A 15,842-nucleotide genomic window follows, 5' to 3' on the forward strand; every position below is an offset into this window, starting at 1 on the left:
CAGCAAACAGACATACACAACAATCTGTGCAGCCATCTGGGTAAATAAGGTCACCCTCTTGTCCCCAAATGGTTGGACAGAGTTCCCTGGAAAAGGGGCTGCTGTCACCTTGACTCTGCCCATTCTGCCTGCATCACAGGATTCTGGCCACCCCCCCTTTATTTCATGGTTCTTTCTGCCCAATGGGATACAAGAATGGCAGCCACGCCCACATTCCATGATTCCCTGTAGCACTGGTTTTCCCTCTGTTGAATGAAATCACTACCAGCAGTTGAGGAATGTAGAGTTGGCTAAATAGTGAGTAAGAGACTTGAGGCCTAGGAGGAGAGGCTTTGCTCAAACTCGACACAGGCCGGCCCGCACCCTGGCCCCCTCCCTCATTTCCCTACAGCACAGCATTTCAAAGGTTGTGCTACTGGCTCAGATCCGCAGTGTTCTTGGAGTCCTCAGGCAATGGTGCATTGGTGTGCTGCCGGCTGGCATCCCTGACATGGTCCTTGCCCCTGTGTCCTCTGCTCTGGGCCTGAGTGTCCGTCATGCCTCTGCCATCACTGCTCGCCCCACCCAGAGCAGCTGCCAGTAGCTTCTCCCAGTGCCATATGTGAGTGGCTGCCGCACATGCCCACACCCCATGACCCCATATCCTCCACCCTTTCCCCAAAACTGTGCCTCTCCCATGTCCCACAGTCTGGCCCAGGTCCTGCCAAAAATGTGCCCCAGGGGTGGGTGTGGGTGTAGACCTGAGGACCCCAAACTATCCCTAGCAGCCAGTGTCCTAGGAAATGGGGAAATACAGGGTTGGGTGAGGAGTGGGAGCCACGGAGCCTCTGGCCTGGAACAGTGGGAGACTCATAGCAGTGAGTCTGCACCCTTCCTTTCCCTGGTGGGAACTTGGTGGCTTTAGTCAGAGATGGGGAGCAGCATGTCCACATCTGCCTTTTGGGGTCTTATCCTTTTCTCTGGGGGTGGGGGGTGTTGGATACAGAAGATAAACAACCCCTTGTTGTGTGAGCCCTTGTCTTCTGTGCTTGGTCACACTTTCATGTGAAGAGGGTTCCAGAAAAGCCCAGTAGGGAGGTGAGGGTGCAGGGGTCAAAACAGAAGGATAATATCTGGGGGGAACATCCCTCCACACTCACACACACAAACACATACACGTGGACTTTCAACCCCTCCCATCTGTCAACAGTTCTTCCAGGTGATCACATTTCCCAGCTCTGCCAGCTTATGCTGGTCCTCCCGGTCCATCTGGTCTCCAACAAACTCAAGAGAGGCACTGTTCTGAGTCGGTGTGTGTGTGTGTGTGTGTGAGAGAGAGAGAGAGAGAGAGAGAGAGAGAGTGTGAGAGAGAGACAGACATACAGACAGACAGACAGAGACAGAGAGAGACAGAGAGACAGAGAGACAGAGAGTCATAGAGAGAGACAGAGAGACACAGAGAGATAGATGATCTTTCTCCTTGTACAGACTGACTGTGCTCAAGTGACTGATCAGTTGGCAAATTGCAGGTACTGCATGGATGAGCCTTCTCTCACCAGTCTGAATGAGTATGTTTGTGTGTAGAAGTGGGTTGTAACATGGAGGCTGGATGCTTTGGTAACTTCTACCTGCTATCTTTGAGGGGTGCATGGGCTTCACAGCTGAGGTCTGGGGGCCTGAAAGGGTAAGACGCTTGAAGGGGACTCAGCAATGTTAAATTAGAAGAACAAGGGATCTGTGTGCCCTGGAGCTGTGTAGTCCCTTGGGCCTGGTTGGTAACAGTGGAAGCTTGGGAGGACCTGGGAGTGCGGCGCCTAGGGATTGGTTTCCCAGGAGACAGAGAACTTAGTAAGGATGTGAGCCCTGCTAATATGGAGTGCAACAGCATAGGTCAGACTTTGGGTCTTCTCATCATGACGTCTGATAGGCAGGCAAACCCTATTTTAAATCTTGAGCTGTGATTTTCAGATCTAGGATTATAGGCATGAGCCTCTGGCACTGGGCCTCTGGTTCTTTTTGGTATATTAGGGTTTGACCTCAATGTCTTAGGCTTGCCACTCACGTATTTGACCATGCGAGCCAAGCTTTTCTGTCGGGCATTTCCGAGATTAAGACTTCATATATGCTCAGGCTGGGCTGGATCGTGGTACTCCTATCTGTGATGGGCATGTGCCACCAGGCCCGGTCCTCTGTAGTTGGGATGATAGACATGTAGCACCATGCTCAGTCAATGGTTTAGATGGAATATCCCAAACTCAGTCCATGGCAGCTGATTCTTGACCACAGGTGAAGCTCGGGGTAGGGCCTCAACTATTGGACCTCAGTATCATCATGGGACAGTTTTGAGGAAACAAGGGATTAATACACAGGAATCTCTAGAGCAGGGCCAGGTACAGAGGGAGGGGCTGTCAGATCCTGTTCTCAGCAATTCTGTGAGCATATGACAGGAAGATACCTGGAAAGGGCTTAGATGGTGTGTGTTATTAATGGGGCGACTGGTATGGGATTATGAAAAAAAACATGGCTCTCTTTCATTATTACTCTACCCCTATGAGGAAGGGAATCCTTCACTTTGTTCAGTTTTGCAACTGGAGAAACTTAGGCACAGAGAAACCAGGTGACCTACTCATGACTCCCAGCTGACAAGAAGCTTGGTCTGACTTCTCTGCCATGCTCTCTAGGACAATGAGTGCTATTCAGTCCACTTCATGTGATGGGAAGGTCCACTTCTTGTCAGTCATGGGGCTTAAACTCTGGGCCTGGTTGTTGTTCCCAAGCTTCACAGCTCAAGGCTAGCACTCTACCAATTGAGTCACAGCACCACTTCCGGTTTTTTGGTGGTTCTTTTGGAGATGAGTCTCACAGATGTTCCTGCCTGGGCAGGCTATGAATCATGATCCTCACATCTCAGCTTCCTGTGTAGTTAGGATTAGAGGCCTGAGCCACCGGCACCTGCCTTAAGTGTAATTCTGACCTTCTTTCTCTCTCTCTCTCTCTCTCTCTCTAAGGAACTGATAGAATGGGTGCTGGAGGAGGAGGCCAGCATCCCCTTGTGGCTCCAGAATTAGAGATCCTCTAATTCTGGAGGTGGGCTGTGGGTCAGGAGCTGTCTCGTTCAGTCTGTTGTACCAGCTCCATGAGGTAAGGCCCTTTGTCCATGACTAGACCATGACAGTCATTCATTGTACATCTAGCCTTGTTGGACTTAGTATTATGTTCAAAGTCCTTGTCTAGCAAAAATTTCTGGCCAACATTATGATATATAGTTATGGAATGAAAATGTAATGCCATTTTAAGGAAGTCATTTAGGGCTCTGTGAATGTGGTTTTATGGTACGGTGATTTCCTAGCATGCACAAAACCCTGGGTTTAATTCCTCAGTACCACAAAAACAGAAAAAGAAACACTGGAAGTGGTGCTGTGCCTAGAGTGGTAGAGTGTTAGCCTTGAACAACAACAACAAAAAAGCTGAGGAATAATTCCCTAGTCCTGAGTTTAAGCCCCAGGACTGGCAAAACAACAACAACAACAACAGAAGCAACAATAAACATTTAGTTATTAAATGCAAAATAAAGAACCCGTACTTGAAATATATAATTCCTCCTTCCATACTGATACCTGACAATAGTCCCTAATTCATGTACTTTACTTATATTACGATACTGTTTTGAAAAAAATGTTTTTTCATTAGGTCATGACAGTTAATGCCAGGAATGGGCTTAGATATCAGGTGGAGATTAATTCTGTAAATTCAAAGATTCCAGGCTTTTCAGTTGTCACTGCTAATCACAATGAGAAGGGCAAACTGAGATTTGGAAACTTTGTAGGCCAGTCATAGCACCAAAAAGCAGCGGCTAATTAACAGTTTTGACAGAAGAGAAGGAATAACTCCAGGTGGAAGGAATAAATAATAGTAACTAAGATATAGCAGAAAGCGTTCTAGGGAACCATTTTTGGTTATTGAAGAATTAGTTATCAACCAAGGTTATTGCTCATTGCCTTTAGCATTCTAAATCTCTTAAGCTAGTTCTTCATCTCTGGGTGATAAATGTATCTCTTTTGCTGTTCTTTCATACCTGATCTCCTTTGTTTTCTAAAAATCTGTCTTTCTCTATATCTCTATGAACATTTCCTGATACTAAATACACCTACACATATGGAAGAGAATGCTAATGTAAGGTTTCCATAGCTCATGAGCCATTAATATAACAAAATGGAAAAGGAGGACATATTTATTGCTATCTCAATTTTTCTGAAAAGCTACAATGTCACATCATTTGATTCAGATTTCCATTCTTTGTCTACTTAGTGTCATTAACTGCAATAAATGCAAATATGAGCGAGGTGTTGGTGGCCCATGCCTGTAATCCTAGCTACTCAATAGGTTGAGACCAGAGGATTGTGGTTCAAAGCCAGCCTGGTCTGGAAAGTCCATGAGACTCTTATCTTCAATTAACCACTGGAAATCAGAAGTGGTGCTGTATCTAAAGTCGTAGAGCACTTAACTTCACCTGAAGAGCTGAGGGACAATGACCAGGATCAGAGTTCCGGCCTCACAACCAACAAAAAAGTGCAAATAAAACTTTGTTTCCCCAAAAGGAATGATGAATTCAAGATTAATCTTCCCAAGTAGAGAAAGTAATTACTAAATGATTCAGTGCACCTACTTTTGCTGAGTTATTTAAGTCATGGCTTCTTTGCTGGACATATTCTCTTTTAAAAATTGTCAAACATTGGTTTTATAATAAACTTCACCTAATATTTCTTGGTTCAAAAGAGAAGTCTATACAATTGATGTCACTTAGCTTTCTTACTATCTCATCTCAATGCCAACCCATTTAGGAGAGTCTGTCCAACTCTTATCTGTAATTAAACACCAAAAAATCAGAAGTTGAATTTTGGCTCATGCAGTAGAGCACTAGTTTTGGGGGCAGGTGGGCAGGAAAGACAACTGTACAGGGACGAGTTCCAGCTTCTGAGTTCAAGCCCCAGAACCAGCACAAACTATACAAACAACCAAACAAAGGAAATCCTAGGTATTTCTTTGGGTCCCTCTTTAAAGGAGTACTGGTCTGAGAAAAGGTTGCTTTTGCCGATCATACTCATTGGATCCTGCTTTTTTGGAATCCTTATTGCTATAGAAAATTCAGGACCACACTAAAGGAATTGATAAGTGACTCCTGCCAAAAAAGAATCACCTCAGGAGTGAAACATTCATCCGTAAGACTTTTTAACCTCCGTGGTTTTTTTCTTTGTAGTAGAACACTTTTTAAAAAAAAGTTATTTCCTTTTGTTATATGCTGGCCTTGAAACAGCCATTGTTTCCTTTTGTAATACTCTCAATTAGAAGTTTTATATGAGTAAAGAAGACACTCAAAAAAGTCAATGACAGAGGTTCCTTCAAGCCTTGGATTCTTTTCTCTTACAATAAAGAGGAAAGCAAAAGTTAACTTGAATTTTCTCATTCCGCTATGTTCAATTCCTCTCCTGGAATCAATTTTCACATCCAGTAAAAGTTACTTCCATTTACTTCCAGTAAGAATATATGGCGCTGCTCCAGATAAAATGAATGCTTTTTGGCTTCATTGAAATAGCACAAGGACAGCTTTGGACATGAGGTCACACATGTTTCAGAGACAACTTAGTAAAGAGAAAATATGAAATTTAAATTGCTTATAAATACATTATCCATGAGTAGATTGAGTTCAAACTTCTTAAGTGCTCTATAAAGTAAGGTGAATTTTAAACGGTAAGAAAGATCTCAGATGATTTTCTTGTGAGTGTGTGTGCTGTGCATTAATTTCCCAAGGGCACATGAGGTAAAAATAAGAGAACCAATAGCAATAATAGGAAAAATAGAAGTTTTGTGTTTAAGTATAAGTGTTCAATACAATATAAAAATCTCTACAAATAAGACAACATTAAAACATTGAAGCCAAGTCCAGTATGTAGATTTATGGGATTGATATAGAAAAAGCAGTACTCCTAAGTGGAACATGAAGCGTTTTTTGAGTCTTTGGTATAACATGGTATGAATAGAATAATTGCGTGACATCTTCTTTCTTCTACATATATGTAACAAGAAACAATTTCCTTAATTATGTGCGCCTGTACACAATGATAAAAATGCTAGGCTTAGGGTTCAATTTTATTTTTGTTTCTATTTTATTGGTTTGTCCTAGGGTTTGAACTCTCATCCTGGATATTGTCGCTGAGCTCAAGGCTCATGCCCTACCACTTCAATCTCACTGCCACTTGTGTCTGGCTTTTTCTGAGAAGTTTATTGGAGATAAGAGTCTAAAAATCTTCCTGCCTGGGTGGGCTTTGAACCATAATTTTACATTCTTAGCATCCTGAATATATATAATATAGTTATAAAGTATAAATATAAATAATATTTGCAAGTGTTCTGATCTCAAGAGTAACACTGTGGGAAAAATGATGCAGCTCAGTTTATTGTGGTGTTCTTTCCAGAATAAGGAGGGCATCACATTAGCAGAGGTGTAGTATTTTCACTATAGAGATAAGCTATTCATGATGTGAATTAAGGAATTTTAAGATACACCCTACAAGTTGGAAACTGTTGGGCTAGTATGACTTTATGGCATAAATCTTGGAATTGACGGTCATAGAAATAATGGTTTACACTGATAATCAATTGCTTACTCATGAAAAATTAATTATTACAAATGCTTCATAGTTTTATCCTCTAACAGAATGTTTCTATTTTTCTGTTGACTTCTCAATCTGTAAGACCCCATTGGAAACTGCATCTATTCCAGAATTTCATAACCTGCAAACAGGTACTGTTTGAACCTCTCAGGTTTGGAATGTTGAGAATTTAAAAATGAGTAGTTATTACTGATACAAATTTTGAAGAACACATATATTCTGTCCTCTTAACAATTTATTTACTTTTAAAAGTTATGGGTTTCCTTAGAAATAAACTGTTTTCGGTTTTAGTATGAGAATATACTAAATTTATTCTTTTTTCAAAATATTGGCAAGTTCATTGTGAAAATATTGTCTAGTTGGATAACAGTCAAGTTGATGGTCCACTGATAAAGAAGGGGTAATTAATTCAAATTAGATGCCAAATAGTATTGACTTTTAAAAGTTACTACATGAAGAATAATATTTGCCATATCAGTACAGTGAATTTATATTTTATGCAGCTTATTTTTAAAATTTTATTACCAAAGTGATGTACAGTGGGGTTACAGTAGTTGTAAGGTAGTGAACTCCTAACTTTTCAAACTTGTTACTCCTACCTCATTTTTCTCACAGTTTTCTTTTACCCCTTCACCCCTCACAAGTTGTAATGTACATTTCAAACATATTGTCCTGTGCATATTGCTATTGCATTGGTTTTCCCTTTGTCCTTTGCTCACCATTTTGTTTTTCCTCTTCCGTTCCTAATTAAGGTAAATTTATATACAATACAAAATCAAATACAGCAGGGATAAACCATAGGGGAAAAACCCAAAGAAAACAGAAATCACATATTACATCAAAAACAACAACCACAAACGAAAAAAATCTGTTTCCAAATCGTGGAGTTCATTTTGCTCAGCATCAGCTTAAATGGTCAGATGTATGCATAACAAAGCCATTGGAAAATAATAGTTACATGGACACTCTAACATGAAAAAAAACGTGTTAACTTTTTTATGGTAAAGGTGTAATTAGGATTGGTGAATTCGTGATTCTGATAAAGGAATTTCAAAAGAATTTTAAAGTTATGACAGTTAAATTTTAATTGTTCAAACATTTTTAACAACTTAGCCTATTAAGAAATTGCCTGGGAGAATAGGTTTTCATGCAAAGAAATCCATAGAGACTTAGTAGAGAGGGAGCAATGAGGATGAAGATGGCTTTTTTCACATTAAACAAACCTCAGAAACCTTGCTGTAAATTCTGTAGGTTCCCTTGAGAATTGTCCTTACCCGGGAAATATCCTCTCACTGTGTGAAACAAGGTTGTAGGGAATATAAATTCAAAGTTTATAAAAAATAAGACGTCAAAATTTGTGAATTAACCTTTAATTACCAAACAGTAATACTCTGAAAAAGATAATTTGGGTCAAAATATTTAGGGAGAAAGTGCCCTAACAATGAAAGAAAGTATTGGGTTTACACTTTTCTTTTTGTAACACTTTCTACAATATCTTTACACGTGAAGCTTTGAAACACACAAAAAATCTATTGGATATTTCAAACCAATAATTTCACATTTGTAAGTGGCACACAAAATATAATAGTGACGTAGTGAAGACTTCTCTTCTTACATAAGACAAAAAAGTTTTGGGTTCGGAAAAGAATTGAACAAATTGAAAATGTCAGAAAACAGTGTTCTTAGAAGCCCTAGCTAAGTGTATTGGCTTCAGCAGTGGAGGGAGGCCAAAACTTTTTGATATACATTTTGTCAATATTTTTGCGACCTAAAGTGATTTTACAGAGCCGATTTGGCTCACTACAACGCAGAACAGATTGAATGAAGACATGAAAATAAATTCCACATCCAAAAGAGGCAACTAAAAAGACTTTTAAAAGAGAAATCATGAACATGTAGCAGTGGGGGAGGATTTATAGTCCTTCAGCTTCACTAGACTTGAAGCCAAGAAGCTGTGAATAATTGGAAATCAGGCAAGAGCTAAGAGGAGGACATAGAAGTAGAACACGTAAGCATTGTCCTTTTTACCAGACACTGTCTTCCCAGGTATGAGTGATTTAATACTATTCTCCTCCATACATATTATAGAGCAAATGCAAGATCAAAGAAAAATAATCTATTGAAATAATTTTGCAAAGAATCACTTCACTGTTCCTGATATGGTATCTAACGAGAGTCATAAGAGAGAACATAAAAGTGCAGAATTTTTCGGTTTCCTCTAAGCATCATGTTAGCAAAATATATCTTTGAATTGATTGAACCAAAGAGTGATGGAGTTCTTATTTTTCTGGGCTTTAGACACAAGAAGACTTTCAAGGTAAAAGAAAAAGGAAAAAAAATGAAGCCAAATGTTTGTGATCACAGCTTCTTGGACTGGTTTTCTGGAGAAAAGGTTTACATTAGATTTCTCCTCATTAACATAGATGTTGTTTCATGGCAACCAAATGCAAGAGGGAAGTTTACTGGACTCGTTTGGACATGTAAACAGCATGATGGAAAAATGGCCAATAATGTTTAGGGAATTACTTTGACCAATTACTTTGCCAAAACAAAGAAGGAACAATATAATTCAAAATGAATTTACTTAAAAGTATGAAGAAAGAGTAGTGTAGAGAGATGAGAGTAACCATCGAGGATTGTTTTCTGTCCAGTGGCGTAATGGATCCTTGAGCTTGTTTCTTCCATTCTATCTTCACAATCTATCAAGGGTGTCTCAGGACTGGAGTATCCAGTTCAGACAAAGAGAACTAGCAGAAGAAAGATAATATTTGCATCAGATGTAGATGATTTATAATCTGAGACAATCTACTTAAATCTGTTCAAAATTCTCCCCTACCCCTAACTGCCCACTTTGAACAGCTTAGTTTGCTTTTCCCAAGACTGCTCTTCATTAACTGCTTAAAATTTTGAGAGGTCATATTCATACTCTCTAGAGATTGCTGTTTGTTTGTGATTTTTGTGTGTTTTTGTTTTTTGTTTTATTTTTAACTGAATTTAAAAGGTTGTGCAAGTGTGTTGCAATTAAATATATCCATCTAATTGTCGAATGCTCCTAGATCAGTCACTCCTATCATTCTCAACCAACCCCCTCTCCAAGATTTATATCTGATTTATCAATTCCTTTATCATACGTGTACATTGAGTATTTTAGGTGTACTAGCCCCTTGTTCCATTTTTCATTCATTTCATGTCTTTACTATTATTTCTCTCTGCTTTCAACTTCCTAATAGTCATTCTGTTAAACTGTCTGTTAACAGTTTACAAGCTTTATATACATTCCATGGAATGTCAATGTTGCATATACTTGAACGGATGTCAGCTTACATTTCCATAATTCATTCATCTGCAGTAACTATTTGCAAGACTGGAGACGTGAAGCACCTAGACATGATTTTATTATTATCCATTTGGAAGATTAATCTTCAGTCAACAAGAAAGTTAAAAATGTCTTAGAAAATATTCCTAACTACCAGCTTTTATAAATGGTTTTGTACAATGGTTTGTGATTATTTTATTTTACATGGGATAATACTTTCTACTACTTATAAGTTTTGGAAAAAGAAGAAAAATAATTTACGACTATAGAGGAATATGATAGAAATAGAAGACAGATTTTATGTTTGTCACATCTCTGAAGAGTACCCAAATTCAAGACTTAAATTCATATTTCTTACTATGTTAGACAGATAGGGAAAACATAAAACAACATATGATAAGGCAATTATTTGTGACTTTTTAAAATGTACCTTCTTAAGTGATTAAATTTACTTTATTAGCTAACTTTTGGGTTTGAAATATGGGAGGTTTATCTATTTAACACATTTCTGGAAGGCACCTACTGAACAACACAAATGGTAGGTGGTACTATTTCTACACTTTAATGAATCATTGAACCTTTTTGGCATTAGTGCTGGTTAAATAAATCAACTCTATTGTAACTTGCTCCCTACACTTGAAAAGCTTGTAATGTAAGTATCATCTACTTGTCAAATGTTATTTTGCTGAATGTGATTTTAAAAATTTTATTTGAAAAGGAATACACTTTCAGGAGATTAAATGGAGATTATCATTGGTTTGAGAATAACAACATTTTTATACCATAGACCCAAGTTGTACTGAAATACCAGTGTTTTGAAGCCCTAATGATCTTCTCAATAATTGTTTTTTTGAATTACATTTGACCTCTAAGTCAAGTTTTCTGCTTCTTGGTAGACCAATTAAGGATTCCTTCCAGGACCTATTTTTTGGCCCACTTATTCTGGACCTAAATATTTCATTAGTCACTAGGGGGAGTATTAAAAATAATCTTATGACACTTTGTGATCTTGTTCACTCATATGGGCTGGTCATCTGTAAATTGAAAGTTTGAATTAGAGTACTTTCTCTCAGACTTTGTGATTTCATCTTTCGTTTTAAGTTGCCTTGCATTTTACAATTGCTTACTGCTAATTTTTGCATCTCAAGGAATTGGGGCCCTAAAATATGAGAAATGAGGAATTGAGATGTGTTTTCAATTACTTTCTGTTTGCCTGTTGCATGGGCCTAGGTGATCATGTAGGTAACTGGAACCTGGGATCCTAGGACTCAAGGGTCCTGCAGAAGAATAATATTTTTTAGATATCATATCAGCAAAATTTGTGCATAATCAGTAGGAATGCTTCAAAAATATGAAGAAAATCATTTTGGGACAAGCGAGTTAAAACAATAAACAGAGCAGCAGAATAAAATCCATTATAGGTTAGAGGAAAACATTGTTTTTTTTCCATGTGAATTCAGAAGGACAAGAACACTTAGACGGAATCACAAGTTTATACCGAAGATATTGCATTGATACTATTTATATTCTAATGTATATTCTAAACATAATTGTTTATATTCCAATTCTACTTACTGTAATAAAGAAATACCAATTCATTTGTCAAATTATCAACTAATTCTAGTAAGTTTCACCATGTAAAATAAAAAAATCAGCACTTATAAAGATAAAATATATGACTATATATAAGATAATAAAAAAGGCACTTGTTATGCCTTGTTCTTTTGTGGTTAGGTTATCAAAGGCAACTCTGTTTTAAAGTATTATTCCATTATCTCTACCTCAGTGTTGGATAGAGTTAGAACTAAAGGTTTAATATTTTTGTAGATTTACAGCCTGGAGGCAAGAGGAAACATTGTGATTAAAATATTACCAATTTAAAGACTAATAACGAGGAGAAACATATGGACTTCTGCAACTATGAAAATATTTGATGATAGAAAGAGAGTAGTGTAAGTTCCTGCCTACTTGGGTGATAGACAGGCCAGTACATAAGGTAATCATGCATATGAAAATTTTTTTCACCTTCTTGGCTTTAGCTACTTTTGAAATGGTAGGTATAGAAAATAATTATATTCTGATAAAATACCTTCTAGTCTGTACAGTATTGTCTGAACTGTTCGTCTCTCTGTGATCCCTTGTAACCAACATTTTTTTATTCCAGTAAGACAATCTAGGGTGTCAAGGTAAAATATTATTGTTGGCCTGTTCCTACATGGAAGAAGGGTAAAGGGTCAGATAGACATTTGTGTCAGTAAGACCTCATTTGGAAAATTTTCAGCTGCAGAAATTTAGAAGTAGCTCTTAAGCAAGGCTTACTTTGAATCCATTATCTCCACAAGTACGTGAAAAAGCCATCAACTTTGGACCTAACTATAAATATTTGAAAGTACGATCAAATCCCAAATGAAAAAGAGCTTCTGCATGGCAAAAGACATAGCTAGCAAGATTAATAATAATTAAGCCCACGGATTGGGAGAAGATATTCACTAGACATACAACGGACAAGGGTCTCATATCTAAAATATACTTGGAACTCAAAAAATTAAATCCCCCAACAACAAATCCTCAAAGAAACAACTGCCCAATAAATAAGTGGGCTAAAGTCATGAAGAGAAACTTCTCTGAAGAAGAAAGATGGATGGCCAATAGACACATGAAGAAATGCTCAACCTCTCTAGCCATAAAAGAAACGCAAATCAAAACAACATTGAGATATCACCTCACCCCAGTTAGAATGGCTATAATCAAGAACTCTAACAACAACAGATGCTGGAGGGGATGTGGACAGAAGGGAACCTTACTTCGTTGTTGGTGGGAGTGTAAACTTGTTCAACCAATTTGGAAAGCAGTATGGACGTTCCTGAAAAGACCTCACATAGAGCTCCCCTATGACCCAGCAATCCCATTTTTGGACATTTACCCAAATGTTTACAAACAAAACCACACTAAAGCTACCAGCACAACTATGTTTATTGCAGCATTATTTACCATAGCTAAGATCAGGAACCAACCCAGATGTCCCTCAGTAAATGAATGGATCAAGAAAATGTGGTATATATACACAATGGAATTCTATGCTTCCATCAGAAAGAATGACATTTCCCCATTTGTTAGGAAATGGAAAGGTTTGGAAAAAATTATATTAAGTGAAGTAAGCCAAGCCCAAAGAAACATAGGTCCCATGTTTTCCCATATTTGCAATATCTAGTATATGTATGAGTCAAGCAGAAAAGGTCAGATAATGAGATGTTAGGAAAATGTTCCCTTAGATATGCATTTAAATGTGTTTTTCTTTCATGCATTTGATTCTAATGCATTTATAAGATTATTTCTTTGTTGCTTTGTATGTCCCTCCCTCACAGTATAACCCCTGCTTTCACTATATTTGATGTCGGTATAATTTGTGGAGGAGATGGGGAAAACAAGTCGCTTAAGGATACAGGTGGACCCGTTGCAACTATGAAAAGTACAAGTTGTCATGTCGAAAACAAACTTTACAACTTTGGTGCGGGGGTGGGGGGGTGGGGGGGGTAGGGTGGGGGTGGGATTGGGTGGGGGGGAGGCTGGGAAGGGATGTGAAGGGTAAACAAAGGAGGAGGCTGCAATGCTTGGTAAGAAATGTACTCATGGGCCGGGCGCTGGTGGCTCATGCCTGTAATCCTAGCTACTCAGGATGCTGAGATCTGAGGATCGAGGTTCAAAGCCAGCCCGGGCAGGAGAGACCGTGAGACTCCTATCTCCAATAAACCACCAGAAAACCGGAAGTGGCGCTGTAGCTCAAGTGGTAGAGCACTCGCTTTGAGCTGAAGAGCTGAGGGACAGCGCCCAGGCCCAGAGTTCAAGCCCCACAACCGACAAAAAAAAAAAAAGAAATGTACTCATTATTTTGCCCATGTAATTGTAACCCCTCTGTACAGTATGTTCACAAAAAATAATAAAAAAAATAAAAATAAAAAAATAAAAATAAATAGTCATTGACAAAAAATTGCAAATGTAAGCAATCGACAGAAAAATATAATTTTTTCCACTATTCCGAGAATTATAGGGAAATAAGATCAATAGCATTGTTAGGAACAATAAGGTTTTCTTGTTACAAATAGGCACACAAGGATATAAGCCTGTATAAGATTGCATCATTAACTACTTAAATTTAGAGGCTACTACATGTTTCAGCAGTGTATACACTAATTTCAATAAATGTTTAACATGGCACTTGCACAAGGATGATATGTAGATTTATGAAGTATTCCATATTTTTCATTCTTCAGATACAAGAAAAGAAAAGCAGTTATTAAAAAGTTGATTACAAAATTAGAAGTGTAACAATACACGTAATTCATATAATTAAAAGTAAGTTTGACATCAGTGTATTAAATCTTCACCTTAGAAAGGCCTTTACAAAACCTTTTACATAACCTTTACAAAACTTTTGAAATTTGACACCATTGATATTTTATCCCAAAAAAATCATACTATAAGGACCTAGGAAAAAAAGGAATCTTAAACTGTTTCTATATGGAATGCAATCTGAAAGGACACATTAATGAACCTACATATTATAAAACAATGTAAAACTCAAAGTATATCTAGGAAGAAGAAAATAGATTATGGACATTATACAAACATAGAATATAAAATATTTTAAAATATGCTTTTTTCAGACAATGACCAGAAATACTTTAGTTTCTTTACTACAGATAAGTTTAAATTACTTCTGATTGAAAAAATCACAAAGTCTGTAGATATCATTATAGATGTATACAAAACTTCTTGAATACATTTTGAAATCAAAGGCAAGCAATTTACTTGGAAGAATTCCACGGAATCCGTGAATTTTTACAGTAAGTGCCGGTGGCTCACGCCTGTAATGCTAGCTATTCAGGAGGATGAAACCTGAGGATTGAAGTTAAAAGCCAGCCCGGGCAGGAAAGTCCATAAGGCTCTTATCTTCAATAAACCAATAGAAAACTGGAAGTGAAGCTGTAGCTCAAGCTGTAGAACACTCGCCTTGAAATGAAGAGTACGGGGATAGCGCAAAGACCCAAAGTTCAAACCCCACAACCGTCCAAAAAAGGATATTGCTGTTATTTGGATTGTGAAAATATTTTGTATGTGCACAAAGTATGTACTGACATTTTTGAAATTTAAGAAACTTAACCGAACCATTAGGACTTAGGAGAACATTTTGTACAGCCTCCCACAACTTCAAAGATGTAGTGATACATACTTATCCTTTTGGGAATACCAAATGCAGTTTCTTCCAAGTTGTTTTTCAGGCCTGGTTTGACATAATGCTTCAACAGAAAGAGATCCAGCATATCTTTGCTATCTCAATTCTCAACAGCAAGGTGCAAGGGGGTCAAGAGTCCTTCAGTTTTGGCATTGGTATCTACATTATGATGAAGTAAGTAAGAAGCCACTCTGGCATTATTCCACATATATGCACTGTGAAGGGCTGTCCAGCCATCTACAGTTATTGCATGTGCCGCTTGAGCCACCAACTCACGGACAATGTCTAAGTGTCCACTGTTGGCTTCTCGATGAAGAGGGATATACTCATTGTCATACCTCGTATTCACATGAGTGGCATTTATGAGAAATAGTCTCTGCACTGTAGTAAGTCGATTATTTTTGGCAGCCCAAAGAAGAAATTTGCTTGGATCCTTCTCCATTTTTTTCTTGCAATTGATACCATTCCTCACTTGTTCATCTTGTTCCTCATCATCATGAGTTGCCTAACCAATGACTTTGAGAGCCAGTAGGAATGAGGTGTCCATGTATTTCCCTAGTAGTTCACATAGTTTGAACTGGTCAGAAATATCCAATGAACATTTGCATATGTTTTTTCACCATCATTTATATTCTCTTTTTGT

At 38.0% G+C, this 15,842-nt stretch overlaps 1 pseudogene; it reads left to right on the forward strand.

Moving 5' to 3' along the window:
* Nucleotides 1-14,128: 14,128 nt before the first annotated feature.
* Nucleotides 14,129-14,227, forward strand: LOC122097322 (annotated as a pseudogene).
* Nucleotides 14,228-15,842: the final 1,615 nt, after the last annotated feature.

The sequence above is a fragment of the Dipodomys spectabilis genome, unplaced genomic scaffold (assembly GCF_019054845.1).
Source record: "Dipodomys spectabilis isolate Male_0828 unplaced genomic scaffold, ASM1905484v1 ptg000421l, whole genome shotgun sequence".
In the NCBI taxonomy this organism is placed as follows: Eukaryota; Metazoa; Chordata; class Mammalia; order Rodentia; family Heteromyidae; genus Dipodomys; species Dipodomys spectabilis.